General features: G+C 41.0%; 1 protein-coding gene across 2 annotated transcripts in view; it reads left to right on the forward strand.

The window, feature by feature from the left end:
- LOC128412884 (protein CREG1-like) overlaps positions 1-12,311 on the forward strand; it is a 64,641-nt gene that overhangs the window by 21,668 nt on the left and 30,662 nt on the right. The gene's annotated exons all lie outside the window — the stretch shown is intronic.

Below are 12,311 nucleotides of genomic sequence, written 5' to 3' on the forward strand. Positions count from 1 at the left end.
GTTAGTTTGCTTCAGTTATACTTCTATGGTTTTCTGAGTGATAGTTAGAAACTTTCTTTCAAAGAAAGCACCCAAAGCTGTTTATTCTTCTGCGTTTCTGCTCAAGATAAATTCCCAGCAAAAGTAAAATGTAAAATAAGTTGGAAATATTAAAGGTAATTCTAAGTTTTGCACTGGAAGGTTCTACTAGATTTTGTGATAAAACTTGCATTAATTGGCCGCCTTTCAATACCTCTACACAATTAATAGCATGATAAGGACTTTAGTTACACTAAGCCTAGTCTGATGCTTAATTTGCGTGTGGAATATTTTAATAGCTATTAGCTATGAAATAACACATATTAGGAGACCTATATTAGGCTACGGCACAATACCTACTTTGTAAATTCTTTTCTTTCTCCTTATGTATACTTCAAATATTGATAAAATAATCAAAAGTGAACTGGTTGAACCCACTCAGCTTTATGTGGGAGCTGATTACATTCCTAATGGCATTCCTATATGGTATAATGCGGTTGAGATATTTGGTATAGAGAGCCATGAAGAACCCAGAGCATTTAGAAAGCTTTTGAGGGAAATGGAGCATATTCACCGGGCTCTAGATAGAAGTTATTCCTAAGCTAGATCTTTATCTATTTTAATTTGTATTTATACACACACTCACACACAGAGCTAATACAATATTACAGCTGTGCAATTTTGTTTAAAGTATCTTCCCTGATTGGATACAGCAGCTTCCACAAATTGCTTAAGAGAGCTATGTTTCTATTTTTGACAAAGGTGCTCCCCCCAGGGAAAGAGGTGTTGGTGGCGGGGGGGGGGGGGAGGTCTGTGCACAGACACACTCCATATTTCCATCCAGCTCTCTCTCAATCCATTCAGTCAAGTTATGTGAACTTCTGTGCTAAGGCAACTCAGCTGAATGGATTAGGAAGACTGGATATCATACAGGCCTCTTATTCCTTAAAAGTAGCTTGTCATTCTGCCTACACACACTTATGGGCATGCTGAAAGGAGGAAAGCTTTGAACGCTTTGGGGATCTCCTGACTTCTGCCGTGTGGGCACTGTACCTGCCCAGGGATAGAGGATACCCATCATGTGTATGGACATCGGAGGGAAATAAACTACAAATATCCCTGATACAAGAAGTTATTTTCTTCAGTCTTTTCTAGTTTCACTATTATTATTTATTTAAATGCACTATTATTTAAATATTATTTATTTAAATTATTATTTATATAAACGTATTAATATAAACATAATTTTCAAGAGAAAACGGTTTCCAGAACGTTAGTATTAATATCATAACATCCATTTAGTCTAGGGTTCATGTCTGATAGTCCTTGACTGAAAAAGAAATATAGCTACAAGGGCAAAATGAAGGGCACGTCTCCCAATAAATAATACAAAATGAATGATTTTTGTCAGCATATAACTGTCATCTACATTAAATAACAAAATGGAATTTGACTTCCATAAACATGTATTATTTTTGCAGACTCCATGCTGCTAAAATATATATATTCAATTCTTAATAACTACTGGATCTCATGGTACATCATTTACCAGCCAATACATTTACTAGCAGATGGCTTATCAATATATTTGGCACACTCGTCATCAAAGCAATTTTGGTAATATTGCTATTTGGACCTCAAGCTTTTTGTTTTAAAGGTATGTTCCATCAGAAATGTTTCAGTGATCAGAGACCATCTAGTAAAATTTTTGCAGTTTACTCCTGGGCACACTTTAAATTGGTCTAAGTATTAACACCATTCTTACTGCTAACCAGTCCAATTTATTGTCAATTATTACCAATGAATATATTAGTATAGGGAAATACTAGCCATTTTTTCTTTTTCGAACGTGGCCATAAAGATGAAAGACCATTAAAAATAAAGCCTTGGAAACAGTCCACTGGTTAAAAGCTGAACAGGTAGGAGCCAAGGGAAAAGTGATACACCAACAAGACTATATCCATTTATCTCTCTGCATGAAGTTTGGTGATTTATTTTTTTTAGTTCATTTTGAGATAAAAACTGCTTTGGAGCAAGGTACAGCACAGGTGACTTTGGAAACATATAAACAGTTTCTGATCAAAAGAGAAAGCAAATTAAGGACTGAAAACTATGCAATGTTGAAATGCATGGCTATGACGAATGATTTGAGCGTCCATTTCACCAATCCAGTTTCAGGCGCATGAACTTGATAATCCTATATGGTTATCCATCACAGGAAAGAAGTTCCATTCCTGCAATGATTTTTAATTTTCTCTATCAAGGTGTTAAGCAGAATCCGTCTGTTTGTTGATTGAAAACACATCTACATATAGCATTGTTTGCATAACAATGCATAGGCCTATAATAGACCTTCATTCATTGGTAAGTCCGACTAGCTCCACTCGTGGAGGCGGTATGCCTCTGAATACCAGTCCCTGGGCATCACAAGTGGGGAGAGGGCTGTTGCACTCAGGTCCTGTTTGCCGGCTTCCCATAGGGATCTGGTTGATCACTGTGAAAACAATATGCTGGACTAGATGGGCCTTTTGGGCCTTATCCAGCCAGGCTATTACGTTCTCAGTGATTTACCGTATTTTTCGTCCCATAGGACGCACCTAGTTTTTTGGGGGGAGAAAAAAAAGGAAAAAAATATTTTCCTTTATTTCTCCCCCAAAAGCAGGTCGGGGAAATCTAACCAGGTCGAGGAACAGCGGGATGGCGGCACTGCGCCTCCCTGCTGTCCCCCTAGCTTGTGGGGCTGGCCGATGTCTGCCTGGCACGAGGGGCGCTCTGCTTCAGGGCGCCCCACCCGCCGGGCAGCAGGCTGCTATGCGCAGCATGGGGAGCCCAGCGGGGAACTCCTGCAGGGCTCCCCACGCTGCGGATGTCTGTCCGGCACGCGGGGCGCTCTGCTTCAGGGCACCCCGCCCGCCGGGCGGCGGGCTGCTATCCGCAGCGTGGGGAGCCCTGCGGGGAACTCCCGCAGGGCTGCCTAGGCTGCAGATGTGTTCCTGAAGCGCCGGGCGCTCTGCTTTCAGGGCGCCCGACGCTCCGGGAAGCAGGCTGCTATCCGCAGCTAGACATCCCTGCGGGCTGCCTAGGCTGTGGATGTCTTCCTGAAGCCTGGAGAGTGAGAGGGGTCGGTGCGCACCAACCCCTCTCGCTCTCAACGCTTCAGCGAAAGCCTGCATTCACCCCATAGGACACACCCAGATTTCCCCTTCATTTTTGGAGGGGGAAAAGTGCATCCTATAGGGCGAAAAATACGGTAAATTTCTTGGTGTTGATAGAACACATGGCAGTTTTCATTATCATAGCAAGTTGCTAGGGTCCACATACTTTTTGAGTCGCCTGGTAGCTGGGCTCTTCTAGATGGTGTGATGAGTTAGTAGTTTCCAACTCAATTCCTTTGTAACACAAGATACACAGGAAAGCCATACTTGCCACCTGTAGCTTATGTAGGCAAGTCCAATACCAGTAAACAACAACATGCACACAACAACTGCTGCCACCATCGCTATTAGGACTTGTTTTCCACCCTGTGTTCTTTGAAGACACGCAAGTTTGCCAGCATAGCTGTCGCAGCCACCTGCATTTAATGCCATTGTTTTTGAAAAACTGACTGCAGAAAGCAGCTTTGCGTTCTTGTGTTTTAGATTACACTGAAACAAATGCATCAACGTCCTTCAAGCAATCTGAATTAGTACAAGATGCCCCCAGATTGCAACGTTTTAAAAATATACTTTTTAACCAAGAACAATAATCTGAAAATGTCAGTATCTGGTAATGAGAGTAGAAAAACAACCTTCATTTATATGAAGTTAAGTCTCATTTCGCTTTCCTGAAAGGTGATTAGAAAAATTGTATGAAAAGAAATACGTTCTTGCTCTTGGCTAGTACGTATATGGTTGAATCAAAATTAGGGGCCTGTCTTTGTGAATATTGCCTTGTTCCCAGAAACCACCCTCTGGCTTGGGCTGGGAGGGTCTTAAAAGGAATCAATCCTACTTGCGAATGGTTTCTGTTGCTAAGACAATTGAGTCAACAGTTTTGGTCCTGCCAGCCCAGTTGCCTTATCAACAAGAATGCTTGCTCCCTTCCACATACCAATATGGACAAAACTGTGCAGCCCAGATACTTCAGCTATAGAGTTATTGTCCCCTCTCTAATTTAGAATGAAGGCGAAGCTATGCACTCAGTGACATAAATATGTCACAGTGCCACGTAACTCATAACATTTCTTATGCAATTCCCAATTGGCTGGCGCTACTCAGGGAAGACAGAATTCCAAGGAGGAAAAAACCTTGTTTTTCAAGGAACATTGTGAATCCCTGCCCCAACAAAAAAAGTTCCTTTTTTGTTTTGAAAATGTATGTGGGCAAAAATACCTCACAGTCCAAGCCACAGTCCAAGTCCCTCTTTATTATGTTTAATAATAATAATTCATTAATATCCTTTAAATATGAAATTCAAATGAGGATTATTATATAGGGATTATCCGAGATTAAACAGAATCAACTGTTGTTCATTGTGTGTGGAGGGCACTGATAGTGTATTGCTCTTGAACACTCTGTAACCCACCAACCCTGCCAATAATGAGAGTTGTTGTATACATACATAAGTGGGGGACCCGTAGATGTTCTCGGGGGCTTGTGATTAGTGTGCCAATTGTTAAAATTCCCCCAATTCCCCCTCCTCTTACAATTCTCCTGGTTTGCAAAGGGGCAAACTGGAAAGAAGAATGGCTGACGTTGAAATTGGATGTGTATTATCTGAGCCCACTCCCTCCCCCCTGCTTCTCTGTTCTAATAGACGACGGTAAGCACCTACTCACAGTTCTTTGCTGCAGGGAGATTCCAGGGGGTTTGAATGCAGTGGTGGGAGGGGATCCTGACCCCCCCCCACTTGTTGTCTTCCCTGCTTGACCCACTGTTCGTTGCCTTCCAAGTCCATGTGCTGATACCCTACATTTCAAATAGATATATAGATTAAACGATATACACCACCCCTCTCTCCATATCCATTTAATATCGTTTTTCACTTTCCTTGCAGGTATGTGTGTGAGGATTTTAATTATATTACTAGTCTCTAGAGAATCAAGATAGCTCTTGGCTGACATTTACCATAAATTAAGCAGTCATTTCTTCTTCTGTACAGCTTAACCTCTGTAATGCTGTGAGACTTGTCACAAGCCATGGGACTAAATATGCTAACACAGATAATCAATACTATGCTGATTGTTTTGGAAATGTTTATCAGTTCTGCTTTCCAATTATCAGATGTTCTCCATTGATCATTGTCCGTTCCCTGTTTGTATATATGAATGCTGACAGGAAAATCTGAAAGAGACTTCAATATTTATAGCCATTTTGCACCTTTTTATGCACAGTGATTTCATTAATTCATAGCAGGCTGTGAAATGGGATGTTGATGCATCAGACAAAAAGAAGCAAATTGGGTACCTTCCATTAATGGTTTAGCAGCTAAACTTCTATGTATTTTCTGTTTATCAGCATAATCTAGTAAACGTGTTCTATTCAGACATTGATCAATTCCTAAGGAATGAAGCAACGTGTTGTTTTCCTTGGCGTTATCCGGGCTAGAAAATGGGTCAAATAGATAAAAATTAACAACGTATGCCACATTAAAAGCAAAACAAAACTCAATTTCTATTTGTGTGCCTTAATATTTAATATTTCTAGCAGATGTTCTTTACTTAAGTTTAGAGTGACACAGCAGAAGTGGACAGTGGTGTGTATTTTATAAAGAAAAGAAAGTGGATTTTGCTTAGGAAGAGCTGTATGTGTGTGGACATTCATTTTTTGACATTATTTAAATGAATTGTGCAATTAAAAGTTATGTTAGGACTTCATAATTTTCCCCCTACAGTAGTAACTTTGGATCTTTCTCAAGCAGAAGGCCAGTAGTTGTTTTTTAAATCTGTTTAAACATCATATTTTGGTTTGCATCCTTTTGGTGCTGCTGTTTTTGGAATTTTTTTTCATTAATAGGATGTAAGTATTTAAGAGGACGTTCAATCACAGTTTAAGGGTTGTGCTGTTTACACATTACCCAGTGTGTTGACTTTGTGTTGTGTGTCCCTCTGGGAACATATGACATGGAAGAAGCCCACATGACGGCTGCTTCCACACCATGTATGCACTGTATGGAGGCACTTCATGTAAGTACACAGTGTGCTGTGTAAACACACAGTATGGCTGTTCCAAGTGGGCAGATGCTTTATACATTTGCAGAGTGGGAGAAATGGTGGCTTTCCAAGAACCTAGAAGGAGTCTGAAATGTGGTCTGAAACCAGTAAGCAGTCTGAAAATAGCTCTCTTGCTATTTTGAAGTGCAAAAACAAAGGGATCTTGCTGTTTACCAGTACAATGTGTCAGAAAGGCAGAAATATAAAGAGAGAGAGAAATATTGTGAGAGAGCTCTATAAATCAGCAATACTATCTATCATCTATCTGTCTGTCTATTCCTCCTTTCCTCCTGAAGAAGCCCAGGTAGAATTAAAGTTTAATGGAATTCCAACGGTGTTTTTCAAGGTACTGAATCTGGAACTCTGCATACTGTTTCTCAGGTGCTCCAAACTCTGTTATGAATTCAGGTTGTCTTGTGGTACCATTAGTGGTGCTTGGTGGGCAGAAGGGTGAAAGGCCAAAGTAGTTGCAGCCAGAGCCAAAGGAGGGGAGGAATCTGACAGGCAATGCTGCCACTCATTGGGTAATCAGGCAGGCAGGTGGAGGTGTCTAAGGGAAAACTCAGGTTGGTGGGGCATGGTCCCCCTGGACTAGTCTCCCCTGGGTGCCATAAAGATTAACAGTGCATCTGATGAAGTGGACTGTGGTCAGTGAAAGCATCATAAATGTATTGGTGTTTAAGGTGCCAGAATTCTTTTTGCTGTTTATGATCTTGAGCAGCCATGTATAAGATTTATGCTGCTACGATTTGCAGTTAGGTCCCCCTGAAATCAATGGGACAAAATTTATCTATTTTCCCCAGTGTGGGAGCATGGAAAGTAAAAATGTCAGAAAGATCTGATCTGTGCACATTGCAGGGGTGTAGTGATTTATGTTGCTGAAATGGTATCATCCTCACCACCACCACCATGTGATATGAATGCTAAGTTCCTAAACTAGGAGTATGGAGTTGGACCAGGCTTCCTCAAACTTGGCCCTCCAGATGTTTTGAGACTACAATTCCCATCATCCCTGACCACTGGTCCTGCTAGCTAGGGATCATGGGAGTTGTAGTTCCAAAACATCTGGAGGGCAGAGGTTAAGGAAGCCTGAGTTGGACCATCTGAAACATTGGGACATACTTTTGAGTAAAGATGCACAATACTGCACTGTATATCTTAAAAAAAAATACTTTTCAGAACTCAATATTGTAAATACTTTTGCTCCAGAATTGAATCTCTGCAGTTAGCTAGCCAGCCCAGGGTCTACTATGTTGGAAATTGCTGCTACTCCTAGGAGCTTATACTGTATCTTTTAAAGGCACTTCATGGAACTGAAGAGTTGAGTTTACAATATAATGCTAAGTGGATCATCAGGCTGACTTATTCTTTGAAACACCTGGAAAAGAAGTGGAGTACCACTGAAATGCCACCTTAAGAAGGTGCAGCCAATATAAAAACTATGCTGGAAGATACTAGACAATGAAACGGGTGAGGAACCTCCAGAATGGGGCCAAATGTGAGGACTCTGTCCAGCTCCAAGGACTCTCTCTAGGTCACACCCCTCATTTGCTCTGCTGTCCATCCTCCTTGTGTGTGTTTACCTGGCTGGAATGTGTTTTTGCTGTGCCTGGATGGGGAGATGGAGAGAGAGGTTGTGGAAACCTTTGGTTTTTGCATGGTTGGAATGTAGAATTCTATGACGAATGACCCACTTCGAAAAGTGTTGTCAAGATTGGAAGGTTCAGAAACTCAAGCAAGGCCAATTCCCATAAAAGCATACAATAAAGTTTATTAAAAGCCAAACTCTGTAAAAATGAAAAGCTTCAAACAATTATGCAAGTTAAGACTGCTCAGAGTCAAAAACAAACATAACTATCTTATCTAGTTAGCTGACAGAAACACATGCACGTAAATCTTAGCAGGCTGAGCGGCAAAGCAAAATACAGTGGTACCTCTAGGTACAAACTTAATTCGTTCTGGAGGTCTGTTCTTAACCTGAAACTGTTCTTAACTAAGGCGTGCTTTCACGAATGGGGCCTCCTGCTGCCACTGTGCCACTGGCACACAATTTCCGTTCTCATCCTGGGGCAAAGTTCTCAACTCAAGGTAACTCTTCCAGGTTAGCGGAATTTGTAACCTGAAGCGTTTGTAACTCGAGGTACCACTGTACCTTCTAGGTCTGAACAGGCGCTGACCTTCCATGAAGGGAGAACTGCTTATGCTTGCCCCAGGTTTTAAGGGAACACTGACTATGGGCCTTTACCCTTTCCTCCCAAATGAATTAGCACCTGCTCCCATCACATGTCTGATTACCGTTCGACACTGGCCTTGAGGCCTTAATGAGAGACATCTGTGTTTAAAATCATTATTCCAGGAGCGCTAACAAATTCCCACACAATCTGCATGCTAGTCTTAAAGGGAGAATATCACCACAGCCTCAGCCAATTTTGCTTCTGGCCCCTGCTACCTTTCAGAGTTTGCTCTCTGCACCCGTGCAATAAAATTGCTTAGAATGTACAGGACTGTAATTTCCCCTTGTTTTGATTATTTAAGATCTGTTGAGTTTTGAGGAATAGTTGGAGTTGTTCTAATTCTCTTTGATTTGATCACATCCATACTGTCATTGCAGAAAACAGGTCAGTGATAATATAGATAGTGCCTCTAAATAGTATGAAAAGTCTGCCCAGTTAATTAATGGGATGTACGCAGACAGGCATGCTTTCTTCTTCAATTGGATTTAAATGGGTCAGCCAACAGTATAAGCCAGCCACCTCCTAAATGAAGTTAAAATGTTTGTAGCAGAAAGATGCATATAATCACAGCATAAGCTTTCATAGACTAGCTCCCTCTTCATCAAAAGTATATGCAGCAACAGACTAAGATGTTAACGCCTCTGGAAGATAGCTATAACAATGCATAATTCTAGATAATTATGTTTTGTACTTGCAAAAACATTGTCAAGGTATTAATTGCATTATTACAGTTTTGGTCTTTTAGTCATCTGTACTTGATTTTTCAAATTTATATTTCTAAGTAATTTGTATTTTGTGTTGTGGGTTTGTTTGTTTTTTGCTCTTTCTTTACTATGGCATATGTTTACTTTAAAATCTATTAAAATGAAAAGATCACAAGTACATGTGAATCAGCAGATTATAGGAGAAGAGGGAATCCTCAAGGGCATGAAAGGCTGTAGGGAAAATCCAGAAAGTTGATCATGACCTGTTTTTGTTTCAGGCATTTAATGGAACTAATAGGGTTCTCTGTTGAGGCAGAAGGGGAAAGAAGCCAACACTTACAAATGTTCCTTCTAACAGTTAGATGGAAGCTTGAAAAGATGGGCTGGTGGTGAACTGGTTTGTAGTGAAATACTAGTGCCTCTTGAGCCTGGTTGAGAATATAACAGATAGGCAAAACACAGAGAAGTAGCAGGGTTGAATGAATTTTCTCCATCCCTCCTGCAACCTCTCAGAATGGAGGTTAAAGCTATGCATGTGTGTGAAGCAGTCAGCAGCAGACAAAATAATTACCTGGCTGCCTGGTGTTCCTTGGAAAGCTGGCATGTAGGACAGATCCATTAAGTCAAAGGCTGGTTTAGACTAGGGAACTGGAGAGATTGTTCTGCACTTCTAGGCATAGCCACAGAGTTCAGAGATATCTTACCACTGATTGATTCATATTTTAAAATTATCCTGTTCTTCTTGTGCCCATGTACCAGCCAGGGCAGCCACCAACCCCAGCACGGTTACACAGCTTTCTCAACCAAGTTTCTTTCTCTCATTATATGGAGAACAAGCATGGAGAAACTGTGCCCCCCCCCCCATGTTGTTGGATTGAAGTATCCACCCGCCTCACCCAGCATGGCAAATGGTCCAGGGTGATAGGAGGTGTCACCCCACAACACCAGGTGGGTCAGAAGTCCCCCATCCCTGACCTAAAGTTTCATCAAGGTAGAGTCTAAAGGACAATGACAGTCATGCATATCTGTAAAACACAATGCACAGTGCGGGCTCCCTAGACACACCGAGTCAAAGTAAATGAGTGCCATGCCACTGCATGCGCAAACTAAGGGCATGACTGTGAGATACCATGTAGTGCCTTGTAAGAATCAAATACTTTGTTTTATAGAAATGGGTGCAGACACCCGTGCCTTGCCCTTTTTTTACTTTCGTTTAGGCTTCACTACAGTTCTTAGAACCAGCCATTTCTCTGAACGTGGGACAGTTAATGAAGCAGGATGTTCTTGCTCTTTGGGCAGAGTAAGTGTGAATTCAAACTTGTGTTGCCTTTTTCTTTTTTTAAAAAATCAAGTTATATGGCACAAATGCCTTGGCAGTAATTGAAGCACTGCAAGGAAGGGAGAAACTGACTGGAGCTTGTATTGTCAAGCCTAGTGATCACTGGTAAATCTTATTCAGCGTATCAGAAAGAAGAGATCCTGTTTTCAGAGTGTGTTCAATGCATCATTCCAGTAATAATAATAATAAGAAGAAGAAGAAGAAGAAGAAGAAAAATATTTATTAGAGTGCAATTTATTGTATATTAATTTCCACCTGTCATCTGATTGTTGGTACAACCTGTAAAAGCCTTTTTTTTTTGTAAAAGCCTATTTTTTGTGTCTTCATTTAGTTCCCCATGTCATAATTATTATGAAGTGTGGAAAAAATGACCCGAGATCACCTGTGGCATGTGTTGTGCTGCAGGGGAAAAGAATTGTAACCAAGAATGTGAATTGTTTTTCACTCAGTACTTTGTTTACTGAGAAGGCTTAGACCCAGGTCTCTGGCTACTTTCCCCAAGAGTCAGTGGAAAGTGTTGGTGCTAGTAATCTATTTCACAGAAAATGGATGACAAAATGCATTGTCATTTCAAGTGAACCTGCCCACACTTATCTGGTTAATCCAAGGTTAACCCATCTATTACGCCCATTTGGTCTGCCCAGGGAAGCTTGTTGTCTTAATCTCATGTAATAACTGCTGTGAAGTGAAGTTGGATCTGACAGCACCTGCTGGTGGAAGTGACAGCTTCATTCTGCCAACCTGGAAATCTGGGGTGGGGGTGAGCAAAACAAGTAGAGATGGGAATGCTAGGAGTTCTGCTCCTCATGCCTGAGTGTTTTGTGGAATTAAAGGTTTATTTAGAACAGTCAATATCACAGTGATTTCACCCACCGTACATTTGCTGGGCTCTGCCTCTTTTACCTTTTCCTTAATATACCCCTCGGTTTTCCTTCTGCAGTTAGATGCTGACAATGGGTCTTTAATTAAATTTGATGAAATTAAAGTATACATTAAAATGCCAGTAAATATTATAAATAATAGAGGAAAAAGAGAGCTTGTTAAACTGGATTCTGATATTTTGAATTAACGGTATGTAATTCTGCTCCTATGTAACAGTATTAGACTCCTGTTATCTATTCTAGTCTAATAGTGTGTTGTTGTTTTTTATAAGACATGAGTTAACCCAGGGTATTTCCATCCTGGTACTTGTTTAGCCATTCTGTTCTACTTGGTACAATATTTTTGCTGAGGTCAGTTCTTCTTCGTCCTCCAGATTCTTCCTCGTGTTCTTTGTTGTGTTTCTGTGCTTTGATTTCTCTGTAGCAAGCAGTTAAGATCTCAGACTCTTTTAAGGCACTAGTCTTCTGCACACTTACTTACATGCAAGCCCCATGGGACTCCTTTTTGGGTAAATATGCATTGGAGTACACTAAGTGGCCTTTAGTCAAGCTACTTACTATTTTAAGAACATAAGAGTCCTGCTAGATCAAATCAGTGTCTAGCATCCTGCTTCTCAGTGACCAACCAGATGTCTCCAGGAAGTCCATGAGCAAGGCTTGATGGCTATAGCTGCCTTCTCATTTCCCCTAGGAATTGATACTCATCCCCCTCCCCGAGCTTTCATGACTGTCACTGCTCAAAGGAATTTGTTTCTGTATGTGCTTTCTTAAGTAATGAACTCATATTCCTGCTAATTTTTCCTCTGGGATATATTAAAGAGGCCTATGTTTCTCATGATATTTGTGACTTGAGGATGCCATCATCATATCTGAGTTTCCATATTGACATGTTGAGTTAGACCTGCCTTGGCCTCAGTTGCATGACCAACTGAGATATGGCCATGT

This window comes from Podarcis raffonei, chromosome 4, assembly GCF_027172205.1.
Source record: "Podarcis raffonei isolate rPodRaf1 chromosome 4, rPodRaf1.pri, whole genome shotgun sequence".
In the NCBI taxonomy this organism is placed as follows: Eukaryota; Metazoa; Chordata; class Lepidosauria; order Squamata; family Lacertidae; genus Podarcis; species Podarcis raffonei.